This window comes from Grammomys surdaster, unplaced genomic scaffold, assembly GCF_004785775.1.
Source record: "Grammomys surdaster isolate TR1022 unplaced genomic scaffold, NIH_TR_1.0 137, whole genome shotgun sequence".
NCBI lineage: Eukaryota > Metazoa > Chordata > Mammalia > Rodentia > Muridae > Grammomys > Grammomys surdaster.
Genome location: NW_021604595.1, coordinates 12,465,284 through 12,476,036, shown reverse-complemented (window position 1 = coordinate 12,476,036; position 10,753 = coordinate 12,465,284). Strand labels below are relative to the sequence as shown.

Genomic DNA, 10,753 nt, shown 5'->3' with positions numbered 1-10,753 from the left:
ATACAAAGTGTATATAGCTGATGTTTTGACTCTTGACATAGGACAGGCAAAAGAAGCACAGAATTCTGGGATTCAACATGGCCTCATTACTTTAGGTTCTGTGGCTGTCTGTTTGAACAGGCTTTCATTATGTAGCCCAGGCTGGCCTAACTTCACAGCCTTCTCACATCTAGGTTTATAGGTATGAACACTACATTGCATCTTAGACTTTATCAGTTATAAAGGACTGAGACCACTTAACAAGCCAAGCCATCCAGTTGCAAGCTATCTTCCAAACCCATCCCTTACTCTACTTTCCCCCACCCCCAAGAAATAGAATGCCTATGCAGCAGGGAGATAAATATGTGTTGTGTATTTCAGGTCCACAATCCCTTCTGCAAACTCTTGGGACAAGCGTATCATCAAATTCTTCCCATTAAAGAAAGACAGTGAGGTGTGTATGCCATGACTGTGTTGTTCCCCTCCCACGCTCACAGGTAAATAAATATTCCTGCAGGGAAACATGAATGTCCACAGTAAGTGAGAGAAATCTATATAGACAATGTGCAGGCAGTTCAGGTTGTACTTTGTTGGCACAATTGGCTCTAGGACCCAATTCACTTTAGGGTCTCCTAGCTGTCTGGGCTGTGAAGTGATCATGCAAGCCTCTGCTTGGCATCTAGTGAGGACTTGCTGCATGAAGAAAGGCCGAGCTGAATCTCTGCAATAGATCCAAGAGCTTCTTGCCAAGACGAGAAAAAGGCATATCTCCAGCGTGCCACGGTAGGTGTGCTTACCTCAAACAATGTTAGCTCAGTTAGGACCAAGGTTCCTTGGATATGGATGGCAATAAGGATACAGGACGAGTTCATCTTTCACCCTATTGGCCTGACAAGAGGGAGTTTCCAAAGCAGACCACAGAAGAACAAAAGCTCACTGCGCTGTTCACCACCAAATTTCCCAAATCACCGAGAAGCCTGCCGTGCTGTGTGGGTTAAAGTTCAGTCACATGGCTCTAGTCCAGTGGCACTGGCACAGTGGCAGGTTTCTCTGCCCTATCTGTGAACTTAAACAGCATTGTGTTTGAGTTCAGGCTTAAAGGCTTCAAGGTCTAACCTTAAAAAAAAAAGAAAAGGTCTAATTGCAGACTCTCATCTTCCAATTTTTAAGGGGCCAACACAATTTTAGAGCAATTCTCATACCATAATCATCATTTGCCTTAATGATCAAAGTATACACATGACACAATATAGAATACTTGACCACAGTGTCAATCACACAGTGACTGGTGTCCCACTGTGGGACTTGTAACTAACCAGTCTAGTATATATAACTGTATATTGCAATATAATACTGGAAGATTTTGCTTATAAAATAGCTGTGGTTTATTCATTAGTGTTGAGGCCAAGTTGAAACACCAGGATTGTAACTTCTCCCCATGAAGCCATAGTCACACTGACACACGCCGACACAATATCCTCCTACAGGTGACAATGTGCCTCACTCATCAAACTGATCATATTCCTGAGTGTTTTCCGAGACCTGCAGACTTAACAGCTCACTGGTGCCTGAATCATCCCTGTCTGTGTTTAAGCCCTTCAGAGTCAGGTCATGGCAATTCGGCCCAGACTTCTCAGATAATAGGCCAATTATATTATGTCACCTGAGACCTAAGCTCACCAGATCATTGGGCCTATTAATTGCAAAGGGGGAATTTCCTGAACCTCATACCCAGCTGGGGATTTAGGACAATGAGTTCCTCTCCATTCGTCTGTAATGCCTGAAAATGCTAAGGGGCCGATTATGGCTCTGTCTACTTCCTCTCCAAGTCTTCCATGGCGAACACCCAAGACAGCCATGGTTGCCAGACAAGGAGATACCAATGGTAAAGGCAAATCGCATTCAGCAACACAGGTAGTATTTGCTTCTGGTAAAGGGTGGGCATCAAGGGAAATACAAAGAGCATATTAGGATGTATCAGTCAGCTTCTAGTTACTGTAACTGATGCGGTGTGCAGAGACTATGGAGTGTATCTTGATGGCAGTGAAGAAGAACCTCCAAGGAAGAAGGAATTTCTAAACCAGCATACATTGGTGTATCTAGAACACAACAAGAGCCTCATAAAATGCCACCCTGGCTTTCTGGCTCACTCACCGGCTTCTTTGGCTTGCTATCTTATCTTCTAAGTACACTCTAATCCAAGTGCTATATTTTGGAATGCTTGTTTAGAAATCTTAAAAATTAGAATGTAATTTTTTTTGTTGTTGTTTTTCGAGACAGGGTTTCTCTGTATAGCCCTGGCTATCCTGGAACTCACTTTGTAGACCAGGTTGGCCTCAAACTCAGAAATCCACCTGCCCCTGCCTCCCAAGTGCCGGGATTAAATGCGTGTGCCACCACCACCCAGCCTAGAATGTAATATTAAGATAACTAATAAAAATCATTGACAGATCTCTCAGGTTCTTACTTTGAAAATAAAGATGGAACAACGGCTAGGCAAAAAGATTGTAGCCATAGGCGGCCTACCAGCTACATTAGCTGCAATGGATACTTGCCCAAGCACGAGGCCATCAAGAAGCTCATCACAATATTTCATGAGGAATGTTTTAGAATGCCTTTGACGCCTCTCTGTGCTTCCCAAGGCTGTCAAGTTCTTCACTATAGGCTTTCTGCTGCTTATAGGAAGGTGGCCAAGAATGACCTTATAAAACAGAGGGCTGAACCTCTAACCCCAATTTAGACCTGTGGGTGCCAAAGACCTTGTAAGGAGCTGAGCCATAAGGACTGAGCAATGAAAGTCTATCTACTTCTTAAATAGAAAGAACAACCAGGGCTGTACTTTAAATGACTGGTTGTTCAGAAAAAGATGAATTTCCATCTATACAACACTTTCAAAAATGACAAAATTACAGACCTTGAGGATAGATTAGTAGTTATGGGGGATCGTCTAGGGAGGGGTAGGAAGTCAGTGATGGGCATTCCTGTGGCAATGGGCAGTATTGTATCTGAAGTACAAAAACATACTATCAGTTCCTGTGATAAAACTTCTCAGGCCTAGAGATGCTTCCATAACTACTCACTGTATGCTGGTGGAAGTGCTGGATTGAGAACAGGACTTGGAATTTTCACAGGTTATCAATCTCTGTCTCTCTGCCTCTCTGTCTCTCTCTCTCTGTCTCTGTCTGTCTGTCTCTCTCTCTCTCTCTCTCTCTCTCTCACACACACACACATACACACACACACACACACAGTTCCCATCTAGAATGTCCCACAAAGACTACATGTTGAAACCTGGTCCCTTCCATGAGATGTTATTTGGAGGTGATGAAACTCTAAGGAATGAGGCCTCATGGGAGGAAATGAGGCCATTGGGGGTGTGCACTTGAAGGATATTGGGACTTGCACCTCTTCTTGCCGCTTTTGTTTTCTGGGGACCATGAAGTGAACAAGTTTGCTTCACCACACATGCCCCACTCTGAGTGCTCCCTCACTCCAGGCTCCAAAGCAGTGAGGCCAAGGTTTCAATGAAACCTGTGAAGCCGCCATGTGAAGCAGCATGACGCTGAGTCACACCTACCCCGTCTGCTGGGCCGCGGGATGCAGCTCCCAGGAAGAAGGCAATCCATGAGAAGAAACAAGCTAGGTGTGCTGTGGGACTAGGTGGCTGAAGGCATTTTCAACACAAAATTCTGATTCTGATGGTTCATCTGAGAATCAATCCATTCCACTTTAAGGAACGCCTGTACACATAAGGATGAGTTGGTGTGACATGAGATCTGACTGGTCTCTGAAAAGCACCAATGCCAGCTTCTGGGTTTTGACATCATTCTGATTCTGTAAGACATTACTTGGGGAAACTGGGTAAATGGCTATAAGATCTTGTCCACCACTCTGCAACTTCTGGGAATCCATAATTGTCTCCTTGTTTGTTTGTTTGTTTGTTGTTTGTTTTTTCGAGACAGGGTTTCTCTGTGTAGTCCTGGCTGTCCTGGAACTCACTCTGTAGACCAGGCTGGCCTTGAACTCAGAAATCCACCTGCCTCTGCCTCCCAAGTGCTGGCATAATTGTCTCATAATGAACATTTGTAAAATGGCTGAATCCATGAGGGAGTTGTATAAATGATTTGTCCAGCAGCCATAGGAAGCACAGATACATGGGCAAACTACAAGCACTATTAATATCAACCATTTTGTTCCGTGGGTTAGTCTCTGTCTCACGGATTTCACTGTGCATTGGCAAACTCCTAAACACAGTCATCCCTTTGTGAAATGCCAGTGTTACCCTGCGGGTTGTTTCTACAAAGAACACTTCTGGAGCTACGAAGTGTTCAACCTGTGCAACAGCACATATCAGTCCACCCTTTGGCCAGCTACTGCGAAGGAATAAATCTCAGTTATTGTTTTGTGGATGATTTTCTTATCTTCCTAGCTTTAGGATTTATTCTGCTTCTCAAACTGCTCCATCTTCAAGCTAGCCCGGCTTGGCAAATACCGACATTGATATCTTGATTACAGAGAACTCTTGGGTTCTCAGTCACAAAACACAAAATAGAAGTTTTTGGTGTTCAGACACAAAACAGAATTTTTTCTTTATTACAGACCTTCTACTACACACTTCCTACTGGCTGTAAGGACTGATCTCTGCATTTGCCTGGAACCTCAGCACTAGGAAGCCTGTGACAGGAAGATTTAAGGGCAATACAAAGGCTGTATGTCTTCAGACAGCAGGGGCTACAAAGAGACATCTAGTCTCAAGTAAATAAATAAAGATTACTTTCTGCCTTAAAGTTACTCTAACTGTAGTCAATCCTAAGTCACACATGCATTTGTCCCTTGGTAACTTTAGGGCAATGGTTTTCAACCTGTGGGTCATGACCTTTTGGGGAGGGAGGTCGTCAAATGGCCCTTTTACAGGGGTCCCATATCAGATATCCTGCATATCAGAGAGTTGCATTATGATTCATAACAGTAGCAAAATTGCTGTTATGAAGTAGTAATAAAAATAATTTTATGGTTGGGGTCACCACAACATGAGGAGGTGTGTAAAGGGTTACAGCATGAGGAAGGTTGAGAGTCACTGCTTTAGGAGTTGGTCCATGCACTCCCACAGTCTCCAAGATCTGAGGTGGTCCATGTCTTCTGTAAGCAGTGTTATTTGTGTATAAGCTATGTACATTCTCGACAATACTTTAATCCGCCTCTAGGTGGCTCATAATAAATAACACAGGAAGATGTTATGTAATTCTTGTTCTGGTGTATCTTTTGAGAAATAACGAGGAGAAGAAGTCTGCCCACGATCAGTACAAACGCAGCTTTTGTTTGGAATATTTTCCATGTGCCGTTGGTAGAGTCTAAGAGCCAGTGCACAGCACCTAGCCATCGCACTTGGCTCCTGGGGACATATATTGTTCAATCTGTTTGTGTGTAGGCCACTTGTGACTGAACAAGTCACACTGGAGCCAGTCACAGGAGAAGCCCAATATGGTCCAGCAAGGAAGTCCAGATTCATTCTGAGACAGGTGAGCAATGAACAGGATGAGGAAGAGGTGTCAAGGGCAGATAAAAAAAAAAAGAGCTGGACAGGTGAGGCGGGCTTGAGCCCATGACTCACACGGGGCTCCCTTTTGTCAGGAGGGTGGAGCAGGTAGAGCATGCGAGGGCTGAGAAACCCACACCCAACCCCAGCTCTGCTCTGTTCTGCTCCTCCCACCCCCAATTCCCATCAGACACAGGTGTCAGGGATGCACAAAGCTGCTTCTTCAGCAGCAAGTTGGCACAGTGCCTCAGGTGAGCTCAGGCTTGGCACTTTCTCCACACCCGTAACAGAAGCCTAGCCATGAAGAGTTTGAGAATGAATAAGAGAGGAAGAGAGGGTGGGGCAGGGTGACCTTTGAGGGCCAGGATCTAAAGGCTTTCCTGGAACAACTTTCCTCTCAACACATTAACACACCACACACACACACACATACACACACACCCTATACAAGACACACACCACTTGCATACACACACACTATTCATATTCATCCCCCCATACATAACACACATAAACGCATCACTCACGCATCACATACCATATGTCATGCACATACACATACCATACACACACTGCACATACCAGACAGTCTACATATATACCACATAAGGCAACAGACCACATACACCACACACACACACACACACACACACACACACCACTACCACCATCACCACCACTCAAAGATGCTCACACACTCCTATGATTTTTCCGTTGACTTCATCCCCCTAGACTCCCCTGATTTGGCCTTGAAGATAAAGGAAGGACACACACTTAAGAGACAAAACAGGATGGGGAACTGGAGAAGTGGGAGAAGAATCCTCTTTAAACTTCTGAAATCCCAGGGAGAGTTTGCATCCCAGGTGCAGACTTCCCAGCTGTGTGACCTTGTCATTGTCTCTCTGTGCTTAACTGTCCTCCTTTGTAAAAGGGGACTCGTGAGAGCAAGGTTGAGGAGGAGGAGGAAGAAGAAGAAGAGGAGGAGAAGGAGGAGGAGGAGGAAGAGGAGGAGGAGGAGGAGGAGGAGGAGGAAGAAGAGATGATCTCACAGGATGAGGAGGCTTGAAGGTGTGGGTGTGCCTGAGAACACAAAGGAAGGCAGAGCACACAGGGGTTCAATACCCCTGAGATTCTTATAAACTCTGGCTAAAAACCCCTGTACACGCCCCAGAGACTTGGCTTCCCCCTTGGCTTCCTCCCCCCTCCCACCCAGCACCTTTTACACTTGACTTCCCATGCCCTTTGCAGTCAAGAGACATCCTGGGCTCCAAGAGAACACAGGGCTCCAGTGTTTGGCTGCTGTGGTTTATGTGCCCCCTACAAAGGCCCATGTGCTAAGAACTGGTCCCCAGGATGCTGCTGGGAGACAGTGGAATCTTTGGGAGGTGGGGCCTGATAGGTACAAGTTGGGTCATTGGAGGAACGACCTTAAAGGGACTACTGAGATTCCATCCCTTGACCCTCCTCCTTCCCATCCTCCTCTTCCTTCATCTTCCTGCCACCCTACCCTTATACCTCTGTTTCTGGCTGCTATGAAGTAGGCAGTCTCACCTTTGTCACATACTCCCTTCATGATGTATCGGCTCACCACAGGTCCCAAAGAAATGACCCAAATGACCATGAACTGAAAACTTCCAAGGCAGTGACCAAAACAAACCTTTCTTATAAGCTGATTTCTCTCAAATATCTGTTACAGTGATGAAAAGCTGACCAACACACTCACCAATTTGAGATCACATTTTAGCTGTACCCCAGCCTTGCTTGGCCAAGCACTTACTTTCCTGGGCCCATGTCTTCTGTCCTCCCTCCCAGTCCCAGCGGCAAGGACACAGAAGCTGATAGGAATGCTTGTTCTGAAACCAGGCTATAGGAGCATCACACTAGGTACCAGAATCCAGCACAGTGGCTTGCCTGATTCTGTAATCATCCAGGTTTCTCCCCTTCCTTCCATCATCCCCTCTGATAGGCTACAAAACCTGTTAGAAAATAAGCATTTCTGGCCTGTGCTTAGAGCTTTCTCCTGTCAAACTCCTGACAACCCCATGACTTGTCATCTTTCCTTGATCCCCAGATCTCCATCTGCTTTTCCCAGGAGAATGACTCAAGCAAGTGTGTTGCTGTGAAGATCAAAGGCAGTAGATACGCAATGATGAAGGAAGAGGAAGAGAGGGAGGAGCATTTGGTGGGGTGGTCCATCTTCCTGTCTAGCCAAAGCTTAGGGCCAATTCTGACAGCTGGTTACTCAAATAATTCCAGATCTATAATGCTAAGGGTCCCCAGAATTTAATCTGTTGCTGCTGATCATGTAAGTGGGAGTTAAGTTTTCTGGGCCTCCATTTCTTCTCTGGTAAAGCAGGCTTCTCACAGGGCTGTGTTAGATATAGGAAAGCCTAGAAGGGATCTGACATTTCCCAGGGCACCTGTCTCTCTAGGTGAGCTCTCTGTGGGAATCAACACTGAGGGCTGGAAATACCAGGCCATGTCGACCTATAGCCACTGACCAGGTCTGCTTCCTGGACCTTTCCAAAGCAAACTACCTCAAGAAGCAGGTGCAGAGCGGAGGTAAAATGAGTCACAGGAAACTTGTCTTCCATCCCTAACTATCAGAACATCAGGAGACTCCGGTCAAGAGGAAAGATAACTGCAGATGCCCTTTGTTGAAGTCCTCTGTGCAAGCCTGTGGGTAAAGACAAGCCTGTGGCATATTTTTTCTTTTCTTCTCACCTTACCTCCCCCGCTCTGCAATCCCCACAAGAAGGAAGAGAAAAAAGGCCACAGTACAGACAGGCAGGAAAGCCCCAGTCCCTCCACACTAACCACCAGCCAGTCTGGGAAGTCTCAGCTGAACAATCTTAGAACTCACCCTGCTAAGACAAGGAAGAGAGAGTGACAGATCTCTACCGGCTGTTCCCAGCCTTATGCCCTATGCCCTCCACCAGAGGACAGACATAGCTACACCTAGACTGAGAGAGCCTGCCCTGCTCACAAGAGAAGAAAATGGGGCATCCAGAGCTATTCTCCTGTTTGAAAAAGGGCAAATATCCTAAACATGTGTGTCCAAACACTCCAGTCTCATCCATTCCACTGCGACCTCAGCATATGAGCCGAGTACAGGGCCAACCCACACCTGGCTTGGCCTCTCTCTAGTCTCTGGCTCAGCCAATCAGGCCTCACCAAGAAGGAACCTTTGTGACAGGAGCACCAGAGTCACAGTCTCCGAGGTTACTATTTTTTAACATCTATTAAATGCCACGGTATGCTGAGTCCACGGGGGGAAGCAGGACTGGGTAGCTTTGGTGGGCTGGCACGGCAGGAGATAAACAGATGCATGCCATTCCAGAGCTCTGAGGGAAGACGCCCCTCAGAGCCAGGGCTCTGCTTTTGTGCGTGCCTGTCATTTCTACTAGCACTGTTCTCAGAACTTTCCACCCGGCACTTGGCAATGGGATAAATCAGAGCCTGACGACTTCTTGGCTACAGCAACACTGTGCCAGGAGCATCAGCATGGCCAGGCACTCCCTGGTGACATGGTTGGCTCCTTCTACCCAAGCACACAGTAATAAAAGGACAGCTGGATGCAGGGGCATGGCTGTGGGTTCTTTCCAGTCACTAACTGGGACTAGCCTCTCTCCTTTCTCCCCCGGGGTGAAGTCAGTGACAGTTTTACACTGGCCCAGAAGGAAAAGCCAATAGTGTTGGAAGGAATCGGGGAGGTATTGTACGAGCGGATGGTAGCTAGAACAAGAGAGTGGAGGAGACAGACTGAGCCGGAGAGGTAACGTTCTTGGGCTTTGCAGCTTCTCCTCATCCACGCCTCATCATGCCCTGTCACAGCGCATGCTCACACTGCCCACCCCTACTCCAGGTACAATGTGGAGCTGCAGGGGTGTGATGCCGTACACCCTGAGAATATGGAAGGAGCCGGTCTCAAGTCCGGTCTCAAGCTCCACTTCTGCTTCCTCTCTGGCTTTAGGTTCCTTGTCTGGAAAGTAGAAAGTCTGGGCTTAGTAGGTACTTAAGAGGTTCCACAAACTCTCCGGAATAACTGTGCAAGCAGTCTTAGCCATGTGTCTGCCTAAATGCAGCTATGCGATGCTTTCTGCGCCTACGGCATGCAACGAGACACCACACATGCAACACAACACACACACACACACACACACACACACACGAAACGAGACACCCCGATCTCAACACAGCACCCTCTGAACCAGTGCGGTGCCCCTTTATGCAAAGCAGTATCTCCCAAACACATTGCAATGGCCACTGATTTTTAGGGTGATGACCACTGGTGGCGAGGCCAGCTTCCTTCTAAGGCAATGATCTGTAGAGACAACAGGGCTGTCCGTGATTCTCTCCTGAACAGGGCTCATATCCACCCGTCCTAGCCTTGCTATGTTCCCTGGGTTTGGCACCGAAGATACCCCCTCCCCTCTGCTCACCCAGGGCACATTCCTGCTCACCTTTCAACTGACTCATAGCAGCTAGGGACAGGGTGCCCCAGAGCAAGCTGGCAAGTCAGTGCCCATCCACCCCTTCCTTACCCAGGTGCCACCACTAGGAGCTGTCTGGCTGTCAGCTGTTCCCAAGCTCAGGGGCTCCTTGAGTTACAGAAGCCAGAGGACATGGAAATTGAAACAGGAGAAGCCACTGGTGGGGGCCAGAGACTCCCGGGGGTGGGGGCAGCTATGGAAAGCCAGCCCTGCCGGAATGGCCACATTATTTATTAGTTCTCTTGGGGGGAGGCATATATGGTTATAAAAAGAGTCTCTTCAAATCAAACGCCGCTCAACCAGCTTATTCGTGGCTCTCTAAAGTACACCCTGACATAGGAAAACCAGTACCCATGTTTAATCAGAGGCCACAGCCAGGGTGGGAAGTACCTAACAACAGCCTGTCAGCCATTGTTTCCTACTGGGTTCACAAGACAGGGAGTTTCACAGGGAGGGAAGGACTCCACGGAAGAGAAGTGCCTTTCTGGGCCCACCCAGCTAGCCCAGGCCCCACAAGCTGCTACTTTGCTGTCCTTAACCAATGCAGGGTTAGAGGCCTGGCAATGTTCAAAGGCTCAAGGCATTTCTAACCACTCTGCAAACCACCACCCGGCTGCAGGGGACAAGGAGGGCTAGCCAATTGAAAATGCTGTCGTGTGGCCCTGCTGTTGAGGGTTAGCCAATTGAAGCTGCTGTCATGTGGGGGGGGGGGGGGGGGGGGGGGGGGGGGGGGGGGGGGGGGGGG

At 47.5% G+C, this 10,753-nt stretch overlaps 1 long non-coding RNA gene across 1 annotated transcript; it reads left to right on the top strand.

Annotated features, from left to right (window-relative positions):
* Window positions 1-1,731: 1,731 nt before the first annotated feature.
* On the top strand, window positions 1,732-4,766 carry LOC114617550. Its single transcript, XR_003710812.1, has 2 exons — window positions 1,732-1,893; window positions 4,579-4,766. It is a non-coding gene; the product is annotated as an uncharacterized LOC114617550 (long non-coding RNA).
* The last annotated feature ends 5,987 nt before the right edge of the window (window positions 4,767-10,753 follow it).